Raw genomic sequence first — 15,644 nt, forward strand, 5'->3', positions numbered from 1 at the left:
GCTAGCCAGCTAGCCAGCCCTGTGGGCCTTGCTGCTGCAGCCAAAACACAAAAGGTGGTGCTGCTGCTGCTGCTTCTGCTGCTTCTGCTTGTGTCTGGCCGCTGTTGGAGCGTCCAGGCACAGGACTTCTGCTGCTGCTGACTAAATGGCCTCCTTAATTGGATCATTTGAGTAGCCAGCACACCTGTGCAGGTAGGGCATGACATGATAGGCAGCTGCCTTGATAGCGGGTGGGTGCTGAATGTTCCTAATTGACAAAATAAGATTAATGCTTATGAAGAAATATAAAATCTCATCCCTTCCCCAATATCGCGCCACACCCCTACCCCTTAATTCCCTGGTTGAACTTGATGGACATATGTCTTTTTTCGACCGTACTAACTATGTAACTATGTAACATAACATGGGGGGGGGGGGGGGGGGGGGGTCTCCTGGCTGTTCACACAGGTGTGTCATTGCTGTACATTGACCATGCATTGCTTCTGTGGTATTGCAAAGGCAAAGACAAATGCTTCCAGCCATCCATTGCACTAATGGATTGGTCATCAGCTGGCTGTCTATGTCCCGCATCAATATAGACCAAAGTACAGAGGGTTAGGCTATGCTATTGTGCACCTACCTGATGCATCAGAAGGTGCGAGGCCCTTGCTAAATTCTGTGCACAGACTTTGAGATCTATACTTTAGACTGTATCTAAACCTGCTCCAACATGGACTGACATTCTGGCCTACTTTCAGCCGATGCGACTTGTCTGTCGCTGAACAGTCGCTTTTTATGTATTCAGCACCTATGTATAATGTTGTAAAAATGCTCTAGAAGCTAAAGTCGCAGAAATGTCACACATATTTGGCCTGCAACTTTCTGTGCGACAAATTCAGACAGGAAAAATCAGTATAAATCCTTAGAAAATTATCCCCCAGTGTCTCCATCTGCTGGCGGTATTGAATAAGCATTGCTGCACTGATGGGGTATGCATTAGACGAAAAAAAAGAAGAAAAAGAAGAATAATACGCCCAGAAAAGAGGCGAAAAGGAGAAAAACGTAAAAAAACGTGAAAAAAAAGTAAGAGGAAGAGAAGGGAAAAAAAGGTGGAAATGGGTTTAAAAGTGATTTCGGCGGAGAAATATATATATATATATATATATATATATATATATATATATATATATACGCGCACACACACACATATATATAAACGTATTCTCCGTTGAGATATTGCAGCCGCTGCTGTGTCCAGGCCCAGGAGCCTTAGCACTGTGCTGTGATGTCACTCAATACCACTGACATCACTAGGTGTAAACAACATCTCTCCTTTGCTGTGTATGTGACTATGGAGCTGTTTGGTGATGTCGTCTATTATGGCCTTCATAGAAGCAACAGGAGATTGTTGCATCCATCTAGAACCCTCAGAACTACAGTGCTATGATGTCACTCACTTCCACAGGCCTTGCAGAGTGTAAACAACAACAACCCAGCTTTGTTGTGTATGTAACCATAGGGATTTGTGATGTCACCTAGAACCTTCACAGCAGCGACAGCTTTATGAGGAGCATCAGCACTGCTCTGCCTGAGCAGAACCATCACCGCCATAGGTTGTCAAATAACCCGGATTTAACCCACACAGGTAAGTCCAATGGGGTGCAGGCATGTCCTCTATGCTTACAGCTTCCCGTGGGTGTTGGTTTGATACCGTTTGGGGACAGCCAAGGAGGCATCTGCAGGCAACAAAGGTAGGTGTGTGCTTGTGTGTGTGTTTCCTATGCAGATCCTAAGCCCAGTGTCACATGCAAGTAGGAGGAGTAAGAAGGGTTCCTGGCAAATCCGGGTTATGGATTGCATTTAAAAAGGCCCCGTGGGAGTGCAATGGGCCCCTGTCTTGCTGCTTAGCAATAATGGTATGGGTTTAGGTTCTGCTGTGTGTACTGGTGGTTGACTGCCCCCCAGCCCAGAGTGTGCATGGAAAATTGTCTGGCAGCCTCCCTGACAGCAAGCAGTGATAGTGCCCATGAAGGGGACCTTGTTGGGCCCGCCCCTTTCACGGTTATCGCTTCTCGGCCTTTTGGCTAAGATCAAGTGTAGTATCTGTTCTTATCAGTTTAATATCTGATACGTCCCCTATCTGGGGACCATATATTAAATGGATTTTTGAGAACGGGGGCCGATTTCGAAGCTTGCTTCCGTCGCCCTATGCATTGACCCGATATGGCAGTATCTTCGGGTACAGTGCACCACCCCCTTACAGGGTTAAAAAGAAAGATTCCTACTTTCATTGCTACCTGCTTGCTGGCTAGCCAGCTAGCCAGCCCTGTGGGCCTTGCTGCTGCAGCCAAAAAACAAAAGGTGGTGCTGCTGCTGCTGCTTCTGCTGCTTCTGCTTGTGTCTGGCCGCTGTTGGAGCGTCCAGGCACAGGACTTCTGCTGCTGCTGACTAAATGGCCTCCTTAATTGGATCATTTGAGTAGCCAGCACACCTGTGCAGGTAGGGCATGACATGATAGGCAGCTGCCTTGATAGCGGGTGGGTGCTGAATGTTCCTAATTGACAAAATAAGATTAATGCTTATGAAGAAATATAAAATCTCATCCCTTCCCCAATATCGCGCCACACCCCTACCCCTTAATTCCCTGGTTGAACTTGATGGACATATGTCTTTTTTCGACCGTACTAACTATGTAACTATGTAACATAACATGGGGGGGGGGGGGGGGGGGGGTCTCCTGGCTGTTCACACAGGTGTGTCATTGCTGTACATTGACCATGCATTGCTTCTGTGGTATTGCAAAGGCAAAGACAAATGCTTCCAGCCATCCATTGCACTAATGGATTGGTCATCAGCTGGCTGTCTATGTCCCGCATCAATATAGACCAAAGTACAGAGGGTTAGGCTATGCTATTGTGCACCTACCTGATGCATCAGAAGGTGCGAGGCCCTTGCTAAATTCTGTGCACAGACTTTGAGATCTATACTTTAGACTGTATCTAAACCTGCTCCAACATGGACTGACATTCTGGCCTACTTTCAGCCGATGCGACTTGTCTGTCGCTGAACAGTCGCTTTTTATGTATTCAGCACCTATGTATAATGTTGTAAAAATGCTCTAGAAGCTAAAGTCGCAGAAATGTCACACATATTTGGCCTGCAACTTTCTGTGCGACAAATTCAGACAGGAAAAATCAGTATAAATCCTTAGAAAATTATCCCCCAGTGTCTCCATCTGCTGGCGGTATTGAATAAGCATTGCTGCACTGATGGGGTATGCATTAGACGAAAAAAAAGAAGAAAAAGAAGAATAATACGCCCAGAAAAGAGGCGAAAAGGAGAAAAACGTAAAAAAACGTGAAAAAAAAGTAAGAGGAAGAGAAGGGAAAAAAAGGTGGAAATGGGTTTAAAAGTGATTTCGGCGGAGAATATATATATATATATATATATATATATATATATATATATATACGCGCACACACACACATATATATAAACGTATTCTCCGTTGAGATATTGCAGCCGCTGCTGTGTCCAGGCCCAGGAGCCTTAGCACTGTGCTGTGATGTCACTCAATACCACTGACATCACTAGGTGTAAACAACATCTCTCCTTTGCTGTGTATGTGACTATGGAGCTGTTTGGTGATGTCGTCTATTATGGCCTTCATAGAAGCAACAGGAGATTGTTGCATCCATCTAGAACCCTCAGAACTACAGTGCTATGATGTCACTCACTTCCACAGGCCTTGCAGAGTGTAAACAACAACAACCCAGCTTTGTTGTGTATGTAACCATAGGGATTTGTGATGTCACCTAGAACCTTCACAGCAGCGACAGCTTTATGAGGAGCATCAGCACTGCTCTGCCTGAGCAGAACCATCACCGCCATAGGTTGTCAAATAACCCGGATTTAACCCACACAGGTAAGTCCAATGGGGTGCAGGCATGTCCTCTATGCTTACAGCTTCCCGTGGGTGTTGGTTTGATACCGTTTGGGGACAGCCAAGGAGGCATCTGCAGGCAACAAAGGTAGGTGTGTGCTTGTGTGTGTGTTTCCTATGCAGATCCTAAGCCCAGTGTCACATGCAAGTAGGAGGAGTAAGAAGGGTTCCTGGCAAATCCGGGTTATGGATTGCATTTAAAAAGGCCCCGTGGGAGTGCAATGGGCCCCTGTCTTGCTGCTTAGCAATAATGGTATGGGTTTAGGTTCTGCTGTGTGTACTGGTGGTTGACTGCCCCCCAGCCCAGAGTGTGCATGGAAAATTGTCTGGCAGCCTCCCTGACAGCAAGCAGTGATAGTGCCCATGAAGGGCACCTTGTTGGGCCCGCCCCTTTCACGGTTATCGCTTCTCGGCCTTTTGGCTAAGATCAAGTGTAGTATCTGTTCTTATCAGTTTAATATCTGATACGTCCCCTATCTGGGGACCATATATTAAATGGATTTTTGAGAACGGGGGCCGATTTCGAAGCTTGCTTCCGTCGCCCTATGCATTGACCCGATATGGCAGTATCTTCGGGTACAGTGCACCACCCCCTTACAGGGTTAAAAAGAAAGATTCCTACTTTCATTGCTACCTGCTTGCTGGCTAGCCAGCTAGCCAGCCCTGTGGGCCTTGCTGCTGCTGCAGCCAAAAAACAAAAGGTGGTGCTGCTGCTGCTTCTGCTGCTTCTGCTTCTGCTTGTGTCTGGCCGCTGTTGGAGCGTCCAGGCACAGGACTTCTGCTGCTGCTGACTAAATGGCCTCCTTAATTGGATCATTTGAGTAGCCAGCACACCTGTGCAGGTAGGGCATGACATGATAGGCAGCTGCCTTGATAGCGGGTGGGTGCTGAATGTTCCTAATTGACAAAATAAGATTAATGCTTATGAAGAAATATAAAATCTCATCCCTTCCCCAATATCGCGCCACACCCCTACCCCTTAATTCCCTGGTTGAACTTGATGGACATATGTCTTTTTTCGACCGTACTAACTATGTAACTATGTAACATAACATGGGGGGGGGGGGGGGTCTCCTGGCTGTTCACACAGGTGTGTCATTGCTGTACATTGACCATGCATTGCTTCTGTGGTATTGCAAAAGCAAAGACAAATGCTTCCAGCCATCCATTGCACTAATGGATTGGTCATCAGCTGGCTGTCTATGTCCCGCATCAATATAGACCAAAGTACAGAGGGTTAGGCTATGCTATTGTGCACCTACCTGATGCATCAGAAGGTGCGAGGCCCTTGCTAAATTCTGTGCACAGACTTTGAGATCTATACTTTAGACTGTATCTAAACCTGCTCCAACATGGACTGACATTCTGGCCTACTTTCAGCCGATGCGACTTGTCTGTCGCTGAACAGTCGCTTTTTATGTATTCAGCACCTATGTATAATGTTGTAAAAATGCTCTAGAAGCTAAAGTCGCAGAAATGTCACACATATTTGGCCTGCAACTTTCTGTGCGACAAATTCAGACAGGAAAAATCAGTATAAATCCTTAGAAAATTATCCCCCAGTGTCTCCATCTGCTGGCGGTATTGAATAAGCATTGCTGCACTGATGGGGTATGCATTAGACGAAAAAAAAGAAGAAAAAGAAGAATAATACGCCCAGAAAAGAGGCGAAAAGGAGAAAAACGTAAAAAAACGTGAAAAAAAAGTAAGAGGAAGAGAAGGGAAAAAAAGGTGGAAATGGGTTTAAAAGTGATTTCGGCGGAGAAATATATATATATATATATATATATATATATATATACGCGCACACACACACATATATATAAACGTATTCTCCGTTGAGATATTGCAGCCGCTGCTGTGTCCAGGCCCAGGAGCCTTAGCACTGTGCTGTGATGTCACTCAATACCACTGACATCACTAGGTGTAAACAACATCTCTCCTTTGCTGTGTATGTGACTATGGAGCTGTTTGGTGATGTCGTCTATTATGGCCTTCATAGAAGCAACAGGAGATTGTTGCATCCATCTAGAACCCTCAGAACTACAGTGCTATGATGTCACTCACTTCCACAGGCCTTGCAGAGTGTAAACAACAACAACCCAGCTTTGTTGTGTATGTAACCATAGGGATTTGTGATGTCACCTAGAACCTTCACAGCAGCGACAGCTTTATGAGGAGCATCAGCACTGCTCTGCCTGAGCAGAACCATCACCGCCATAGGTTGTCAAATAACCCGGATTTAACCCACACAGGTAAGTCCAATGGGGTGCAGGCATGTCCTCTATGCTTACAGCTTCCCGTGGGTGTTGGTTTGATACCGTTTGGGGACAGCCAAGGAGGCATCTGCAGGCAACAAAGGTAGGTGTGTGCTTGTGTGTGTGTTTCCTATGCAGATCCTAAGCCCAGTGTCACATGCAAGTAGGAGGAGTAAGAAGGGTTCCTGGCAAATCCGGGTTATGGATTGCATTTAAAAAGGCCCCGTGGGAGTGCAATGGGCCCCTGTCTTGCTGCTTAGCAATAATGGTATGGGTTTAGTTCTGCTGTGTGTACTGGTGGTTGACTGCCCCCCAGCCCAGAGTGTGCATGGAAAATTGTCTGGCAGCCTCCCTGACAGCAAGCAGTGATAGTGCCCATGAAGGGCACCTTGTTGGGCCCGCCCCTTTCACGGTTATCGCTTCTCGGCCTTTTGGCTAAGATCAAGTGTAGTATCTGTTCTTATCAGTTTAATATCTGATACGTCCCCTATCTGGGGACCATATATTAAATGGATTTTTGAGAACGGGGGCCGATTTCGAAGCTTGCTTCCGTCGCCCTATGCATTGACCCGATATGGCAGTATCTTCGGGTACAGTGCACCACCCCCTTACAGGGTTAAAAAGAAAGATTCCTACTTTCATTGCTACCTGCTTGCTGGCTAGCCAGCTAGCCAGCCCTGTGGGCCTTGCTGCTGCTGCAGCCAAAAAACAAAAGGTGGTGCTGCTGCTGCTTCTGCTGCTTCTGCTTCTGCTTGTGTCTGGCCGCTGTTGGAGCGTCCAGGCACAGGACTTCTGCTGCTGCTGACTAAATGGCCTCCTTAATTGGATCATTTGAGTAGCCAGCACACCTGTGCAGGTAGGGCATGACATGATAGGCAGCTGCCTTGATAGCGGGTGGGTGCTGAATGTTCCTAATTGACAAAATAAGATTAATGCTTATGAAGAAATATAAAATCTCATCCCTTCCCCAATATCGCGCCACACCCCTACCCCTTAATTCCCTGGTTGAACTTGATGGACATATGTCTTTTTTCGACCGTACTAACTATGTAACTATGTAACATAACATGGGGGGGGGGGGGGGGGGGTCTCCTGGCTGTTCACACAGGTGTGTCATTGCTGTACATTGACCATGCATTGCTTCTGTGGTATTGCAAAGGCAAAGACAAATGCTTCCAGCCATCCATTGCACTAATGGATTGGTCATCAGCTGGCTGTCTATGTCCCGCATCAATATAGACCAAAGTACAGAGGGTTAGGCTATGCTATTGTGCACCTACCTGATGCATCAGAAGGTGCGAGGCCCTTGCTAAATTCTGTGCACAGACTTTGAGATCTATACTTTAGACTGTATCTAAACCTGCTCCAACATGGACTGACATTCTGGCCTACTTTCAGCCGATGCGACTTGTCTGTCGCTGAACAGTCGCTTTTTATGTATTCAGCACCTATGTATAATGTTGTAAAAATGCTCTAGAAGCTAAAGTCGCAGAAATGTCACACATATTTGGCCTGCAACTTTCTGTGCGACAAATTCAGACAGGAAAAATCAGTATAAATCCTTAGAAAATTATCCCCCAGTGTCTCCATCTGCTGGCGGTATTGAATAAGCATTGCTGCACTGATGGGGTATGCATTAGACGAAAAAAAAGAAGAAAAAGAAGAATAATACGCCCAGAAAAGAGGCGAAAAGGAGAAAAACGTAAAAAAACGTGAAAAAAAAGTAAGAGGAAGAGAAGGGAAAAAAAGGTGGAAATGGGTTTAAAAGTGATTTCGGCGGAGAAATATATATATATATATATATATATATATATATATATATATATATACGCGCACACACACACATATATATAAACGTATTCTCCGTTGAGATATTGCAGCCGCTGCTGTGTCCAGGCCCAGGAGCCTTAGCACTGTGCTGTGATGTCACTCAATACCACTGACATCACTAGGTGTAAACAACATCTCTCCTTTGCTGTGTATGTGACTATGGAGCTGTTTGGTGATGTCGTCTATTATGGCCTTCATAGAAGCAACAGGAGATTGTTGCATCCATCTAGAACCCTCAGAACTACAGTGCTATGATGTCACTCACTTCCACAGGCCTTGCAGAGTGTAAACAACAACAACCCAGCTTTGTTGTGTATGTAACCATAGGGATTTGTGATGTCACCTAGAACCTTCACAGCAGCGACAGCTTTATGAGGAGCATCAGCACTGCTCTGCCTGAGCAGAACCATCACCGCCATAGGTTGTCAAATAACCCGGATTTAACCCACACAGGTAAGTCCAATGGGGTGCAGGCATGTCCTCTATGCTTACAGCTTCCCGTGGGTGTTGGTTTGATACCGTTTGGGGACAGCCAAGGAGGCATCTGCAGGCAACAAAGGTAGGTGTGTGCTTGTGTGTGTGTTTCCTATGCAGATCCTAAGCCCAGTGTCACATGCAAGTAGGAGGAGTAAGAAGGGTTCCTGGCAAATCCGGGTTATGGATTGCATTTAAAAAGGCCCCGTGGGAGTGCAATGGGCCCCTGTCTTGCTGCTTAGCAATAATGGTATGGGTTTAGGTTCTGCTGTGTGTACTGGTGGTTGACTGCCCCCCAGCCCAGAGTGTGCATGGAAAATTGTCTGGCAGCCTCCCTGACAGCAAGCAGTGATAGTGCCCATGAAGGGGACCTTGTTGGGCCCGCCCCTTTCACGGTTATCGCTTCTCGGCCTTTTGGCTAAGATCAAGTGTAGTATCTGTTCTTATCAGTTTAATATCTGATACGTCCCCTATCTGGGGACCATATATTAAATGGATTTTTGAGAACGGGGGCCGATTTCGAAGCTTGCTTCCGTCGCCCTATGCATTGACCCGATATGGCAGTATCTTCGGGTACAGTGCACCACCCCCTTACAGGGTTAAAAAGAAAGATTCCTACTTTCATTGCTACCTGCTTGCTGGCTAGCCAGCTAGCCAGCCCTGTGGGCCTTGCTGCTGCAGCCAAAAAACAAAAGGTGGTGCTGCTGCTGCTGCTTCTGCTGCTTCTGCTTGTGTCTGGCCGCTGTTGGAGCGTCCAGGCACAGGACTTCTGCTGCTGCTGACTAAATGGCCTCCTTAATTGGATCATTTGAGTAGCCAGCACACCTGTGCAGGTAGGGCATGACATGATAGGCATCTGCCTTGATAGCGGGTGGGTGCTGAATGTTCCTAATTGACAAAATAAGATTAATGCTTATGAAGAAATATAAAATCTCATCCCTTCCCCAATATCGCGCCACACCCCTACCCCTTAATTCCCTGGTTGAACTTGATGGACATATGTCTTTTTTCGACCGTACTAACTATGTAACTATGTAACATAACATGGGGGGGGGGGGGTCTCCTGGCTGTTCACACAGGTGTGTCATTGCTGTACATTGACCATGCATTGCTTCTGTGGTATTGCAAAGGCAAAGACAAATGCTTCCAGCCATCCATTGCACTAATGGATTGGTCATCAGCTGGCTGTCTATGTCCCGCATCAATATAGACCAAAGTACAGAGGGTTAGGCTATGCTATTGTGCACCTACCTGATGCATCAGAAGGTGCGAGGCCCTTGCTAAATTCTGTGCACAGACTTTGAGATCTATACTTTAGACTGTATCTAAACCTGCTCCAACATGGACTGACATTCTGGCCTACTTTCAGCCGATGCGACTTGTCTGTCGCTGAACAGTCGCTTTTTATGTATTCAGCACCTATGTATAATGTTGTAAAAATGCTCTAGAAGCTAAAGTCGCAGAAATGTCACACATATTTGGCCTGCAACTTTCTGTGCGACAAATTCAGACAGGAAAAATCAGTATAAATCCTTAGAAAATTATCCCCCAGTGTCTCCATCTGCTGGCGGTATTGAATAAGCATTGCTGCACTGATGGGGTATGCATTAGACGAAAAAAAAGAAGAAAAAGAAGAATAATACGCCCAGAAAAGAGGCGAAAAGGAGAAAAACGTAAAAAAACGTGAAAAAAAAGTAAGAGGAAGAGAAGGGAAAAAAAGGTGGAAATGGGTTTAAAAGTGATTTCGGCGGAGAAATATATATATATATATATATATATATATATATATATATATATATATATATACGCGCACACACACACATATATATAAACGTATTCTCCGTTGAGATATTGCAGCCGCTGCTGTGTCCAGGCCCAGGAGCCTTAGCACTGTGCTGTGATGTCACTCAATACCACTGACATCACTAGGTGTAAACAACATCTCTCCTTTGCTGTGTATGTGACTATGGAGCTGTTTGGTGATGTCGTCTATTATGGCCTTCATAGAAGCAACAGGAGATTGTTGCATCCATCTAGAACCCTCAGAACTACAGTGCTATGATGTCACTCACTTCCACAGGCCTTGCAGAGTGTAAACAACAACAACCCAGCTTTGTTGTGTATGTAACCATAGGGATTTGTGATGTCACCTAGAACCTTCACAGCAGCGACAGCTTTATGAGGAGCATCAGCACTGCTCTGCCTGAGCAGAACCATCACCGCCATAGGTTGTCAAATAACCCGGATTTAACCCACACAGGTAAGTCCAATGGGGTGCAGGCATGTCCTCTATGCTTACAGCTTCCCGTGGGTGTTGGTTTGATACCGTTTGGGGACAGCCAAGGAGGCATCTGCAGGCAACAAAGGTAGGTGTGTGCTTGTGTGTGTGTTTCCTATGCAGATCCTAAGCCCAGTGTCACATGCAAGTAGGAGGAGTAAGAAGGGTTCCTGGCAAATCCGGGTTATGGATTGCATTTAAAAAGGCCCCGTGGGAGTGCAATGGGCCCCTGTCTTGCTGCTTAGCAATAATGGTATGGGTTTAGGTTCTGCTGTGTGTACTGGTGGTTGACTGCCCCCCAGCCCAGAGTGTGCATGGAAAATTGTCTGGCAGCCTCCCTGACAGCAAGCAGTGATAGTGCCCATGAAGGGGACCTTGTTGGGCCCGCCCCTTTCACGGTTATCGCTTCTCGGCCTTTTGGCTAAGATCAAGTGTAGTATCTGTTCTTATCAGTTTAATATCTGATACGTCCCCTATCTGGGGACCATATATTAAATGGATTTTTGAGAACGGGGGCCGATTTCGAAGCTTGCTTCCGTCGCCCTATGCATTGACCCGATATGGCAGTATCTTCGGGTACAGTGCACCACCCCCTTACAGGGTTAAAAAGAAAGATTCCTACTTTCATTGCTACCTGCTTGCTGGCTAGCCAGCTAGCCAGCCCTGTGGGCCTTGCTGCTGCAGCCAAAAAACAAAAGGTGGTGCTGCTGCTGCTGCTTCTGCTGCTTCTGCTTGTGTCTGGCCGCTGTTGGAGCGTCCAGGCACAGGACTTCTGCTGCTGCTGACTAAATGGCCTCCTTAATTGGATCATTTGAGTAGCCAGCACACCTGTGCAGGTAGGGCATGACATGATAGGCAGCTGCCTTGATAGCGGGTGGGTGCTGAATGTTCCTAATTGACAAAATAAGATTAATGCTTATGAAGAAATATAAAATCTCATCCCTTCCCCAATATCGCGCCACACCCCTACCCCTTAATTCCCTGGTTGAACTTGATGGACATATGTCTTTTTTCGACCGTACTAACTATGTAACTATGTAACATAACATGGGGGGGGTCTCCTGGCTGTTCACACAGGTGTGTCATTGCTGTACATTGACCATGCATTGCTTCTGTGGTATTGCAAAGGCAAAGACAAATGCTTCCAGCCATCCATTGCACTAATGGATTGGTCATCAGCTGGCTGTCTATGTCCCGCATCAATATAGACCAAAGTACAGAGGGTTAGGCTATGCTATTGTGCACCTACCTGATGCATCAGAAGGTGCGAGGCCCTTGCTAAATTCTGTGCACAGACTTTGAGATCTATACTTTAGACTGTATCTAAACCTGCTCCAACATGGACTGACATTCTGGCCTACTTTCAGCCGATGCGACTTGTCTGTCGCTGAACAGTCGCTTTTTATGTATTCAGCACCTATGTATAATGTTGTAAAAATGCTCTAGAAGCTAAAGTCGCAGAAATGTCACACATATTTGGCCTGCAACTTTCTGTGCGACAAATTCAGACAGGAAAAATCAGTATAAATCCTTAGAAAATTATCCCCCAGTGTCTCCATCTGCTGGCGGTATTGAATAAGCATTGCTGCACTGATGGGGTATGCATTAGACGAAAAAAAAGAAGAAAAAGAAGAATAATACGCCCAGAAAAGAGGCGAAAAGGAGAAAAACGTAAAAAAACGTGAAAAAAAAGTAAGAGGAAGAGAAGGGAAAAAAAGGTGGAAATGGGTTTAAAAGTGATTTCGGCGGAGAAATATATATATATATATATATATATATATATATATATATATATATACGCGCACACACACACATATATATAAACGTATTCTCCGTTGAGATATTGCAGCCGCTGCTGTGTCCAGGCCCAGGAGCCTTAGCACTGTGCTGTGATGTCACTCAATACCACTGACATCACTAGGTGTAAACAACATCTCTCCTTTGCTGTGTATGTGACTATGGAGCTGTTTGGTGATGTCGTCTATTATGGCCTTCATAGAAGCAACAGGAGATTGTTGCATCCATCTAGAACCCTCAGAACTACAGTGCTATGATGTCACTCACTTCCACAGGCCTTGCAGAGTGTAAACAACAACAACCCAGCTTTGTTGTGTATGTAACCATAGGGATTTGTGATGTCACCTAGAACCTTCACAGCAGCGACAGCTTTATGAGGAGCATCAGCACTGCTCTGCCTGAGCAGAACCATCACCGCCATAGGTTGTCAAATAACCCGGATTTAACCCACACAGGTAAGTCCAATGGGGTGCAGGCATGTCCTCTATGCTTACAGCTTCCCGTGGGTGTTGGTTTGATACCGTTTGGGGACAGCCAAGGAGGCATCTGCAGGCAACAAAGGTAGGTGTGTGCTTGTGTGTGTGTTTCCTATGCAGATCCTAAGCCCAGTGTCACATGCAAGTAGGAGGAGTAAGAAGGGTTCCTGGCAAATCCGGGTTATGGATTGCATTTAAAAAGGCCCCGTGGGAGTGCAATGGGCCCCTGTCTTGCTGCTTAGCAATAATGGTATGGGTTTAGGTTCTGCTGTGTGTACTGGTGGTTGACTGCCCCCCAGCCCAGAGTGTGCATGGAAAATTGTCTGGCAGCCTCCCTGACAGCAAGCAGTGATAGTGCCCATGAAGGGGACCTTGTTGGGCCCGCCCCTTTCACGGTTATCGCTTCTCGGCCTTTTGGCTAAGATCAAGTGTAGTATCTGTTCTTATCAGTTTAATATCTGATACGTCCCCTATCTGGGGACCATATATTAAATGGATTTTTGAGAACGGGGGCCGATTTCGAAGCTTGCTTCCGTCGCCCTATGCATTGACCCGATATGGCAGTATCTTCGGGTACAGTGCACCACCCCCTTACAGGGTTAAAAAGAAAGATTCCTACTTTCATTGCTACCTGCTTGCTGGCTAGCCAGCTAGCCAGCCCTGTGGGCCTTGCTGCTGCAGCCAAAAAACAAAAGGTGGTGCTGCTGCTGCTGCTTCTGCTGCTTCTGCTTGTGTCTGGCCGCTGTTGGAGCGTCCAGGCACAGGACTTCTGCTGCTGCTGACTAAATGGCCTCCTTAATTGGATCATTTGAGTAGCCAGCACACCTGTGCAGGTAGGGCATGACATGATAGGCAGCTGCCTTGATAGCGGGTGGGTGCTGAATGTTCCTAATTGACAAAATAAGATTAATGCTTATGAAGAAATATAAAATCTCATCCCTTCCCCAATATCGCGCCACACCCCTACCCCTTAATTCCCTGGTTGAACTTGATGGACATATGTCTTTTTTCGACCGTACTAACTATGTAACTATGTAACATAACATGGGGGGGGGGGGGGGGGGGTCTCCTGGCTGTTCACACAGGTGTGTCATTGCTGTACATTGACCATGCATTGCTTCTGTGGTATTGCAAAGGCAAAGACAAATGCTTCCAGCCATCCATTGCACTAATGGATTGGTCATCAGCTGGCTGTCTATGTCCCGCATCAATATAGACCAAAGTACAGAGGGTTAGGCTATGCTATTGTGCACCTACCTGATGCATCAGAAGGTGCGAGGCCCTTGCTAAATTCTGTGCACAGACTTTGAGATCTATACTTTAGACTGTATCTAAACCTGCTCCAACATGGACTGACATTCTGGCCTACTTTCAGCCGATGCGACTTGTCTGTCGCTGAACAGTCGCTTTTTATGTATTCAGCACCTATGTATAATGTTGTAAAAATGCTCTAGAAGCTAAAGTCGCAGAAATGTCACACATATTTGGCCTGCAACTTTCTGTGCGACAAATTCAGACAGGAAAAATCAGTATAAATCCTTAGAAAATTATCCCCCAGTGTCTCCATCTGCTGGCGGTATTGAATAAGCATTGCTGCACTGATGGGGTATGCATTAGACGAAAAAAAAGAAGAAAAAGAATAATAATACGCCCAGAAAAGAGGCGAAAAGGAGAAAAACGTAAAAAAACGTGAAAAAAAAGTAAGAGGAAGAGAAGGGAAAAAAAGGTGGAAATGGGTTTAAAAGTGATTTCGGCGGAGAAATATATATATATATATATATATATATATATATATATATATATATATATACGCGCACACACACACATATATATAAACGTATTCTCCGTTGAGATATTGCAGCCGCTGCTGTGTCCAGGCCCAGGAGCCTTAGCACTGTGCTGTGATGTCACTCAATACCACTGACATCACTAGGTGTAAACAACATCTCTCCTTTGCTGTGTATGTGACTATGGAGCTGTTTGGTGATGTCGTCTATTATGGCCTTCATAGAAGCAACAGGAGATTGTTGCATCCATCTAGAACCCTCAGAACTACAGTGCTATGATGTCACTCACTTCCACAGGCCTTGCAGAGTGTAAACAACAACAACCCAGCTTTGTTGTGTATGTAACCATAGGGATTTGTGATGTCACCTAGAACCTTCACAGCAGCGACAGCTTTATGAGGAGCATCAGCACTGCTCTGCCTGAGCAGAACCATCACCGCCATAGGTTGTCAAATAACCCGGATTTAACCCACACAGGTAAGTCCAATGGGGTGCAGGCATGTCCTCTATGCTTACAGCTTCCCGTGGGTGTTGGTTTGATACCGTTTGGGGACAGCCAAGGAGGCATCTGCAGGCAACAAAGGTAGGTGTGTGCTTGTGTGTGTGTTTCCTATGCAGATCCTAAGCCCAGTGTCACATGCAAGTAGGAGGAGTAAGAAGGGTTCCTGGCAAATCCGGGTTATGGATTGCATTTAAAAAGGCCCCGTGGGAGTGCAATGGGCCCCTGTCTTGCTGCTTAGCAATAATGGTATGGGTTTAGGTTCTGCTGTGTGTACTGGTGGTTGACTGCCCCCCAGCCCAGAGTGTGCATGGAAAATTGTC

The 15,644-nt window shown here is 46.0% G+C and overlaps 6 non-coding genes across 6 annotated transcripts; all 6 read left to right on the forward strand.

Annotated features, from left to right (window-relative positions):
* Positions 1-2,043: 2,043 nt before the first annotated feature.
* Positions 2,044-2,234, forward strand: LOC130313102 (U2 spliceosomal RNA). The gene has a single exon (XR_008861122.1). It is a non-coding gene; the product is annotated as a U2 spliceosomal RNA (small nuclear RNA).
* Positions 2,235-4,323: 2,089 nt separating this feature from the next.
* On the forward strand, positions 4,324-4,514 carry LOC130313103 (U2 spliceosomal RNA). Its single transcript, XR_008861123.1, has one exon. It is a non-coding gene; the product is annotated as a U2 spliceosomal RNA (small nuclear RNA).
* A 2,081-nt stretch (positions 4,515-6,595) lies between these two features.
* On the forward strand, positions 6,596-6,786 carry LOC130313104 (U2 spliceosomal RNA). Its single transcript, XR_008861124.1, has one exon. It is a non-coding gene; the product is annotated as a U2 spliceosomal RNA (small nuclear RNA).
* A 2,096-nt stretch (positions 6,787-8,882) lies between these two features.
* On the forward strand, positions 8,883-9,073 carry LOC130313106 (U2 spliceosomal RNA). Its single transcript, XR_008861125.1, has one exon. It is a non-coding gene; the product is annotated as a U2 spliceosomal RNA (small nuclear RNA).
* A 2,090-nt stretch (positions 9,074-11,163) lies between these two features.
* LOC130313108 (U2 spliceosomal RNA) lies at positions 11,164-11,354 on the forward strand. Its single transcript, XR_008861127.1, has one exon. It is a non-coding gene; the product is annotated as a U2 spliceosomal RNA (small nuclear RNA).
* Positions 11,355-13,433: 2,079 nt separating this feature from the next.
* LOC130313109 (U2 spliceosomal RNA) lies at positions 13,434-13,624 on the forward strand. Its single transcript, XR_008861128.1, has one exon. It is a non-coding gene; the product is annotated as a U2 spliceosomal RNA (small nuclear RNA).
* The last annotated feature ends 2,020 nt before the right edge of the window (positions 13,625-15,644 follow it).

Source organism: Hyla sarda, unplaced genomic scaffold (assembly GCF_029499605.1).
Source record: "Hyla sarda isolate aHylSar1 unplaced genomic scaffold, aHylSar1.hap1 scaffold_175, whole genome shotgun sequence".
NCBI classification, from domain to species: Eukaryota; Metazoa; Chordata; class Amphibia; order Anura; family Hylidae; genus Hyla; species Hyla sarda.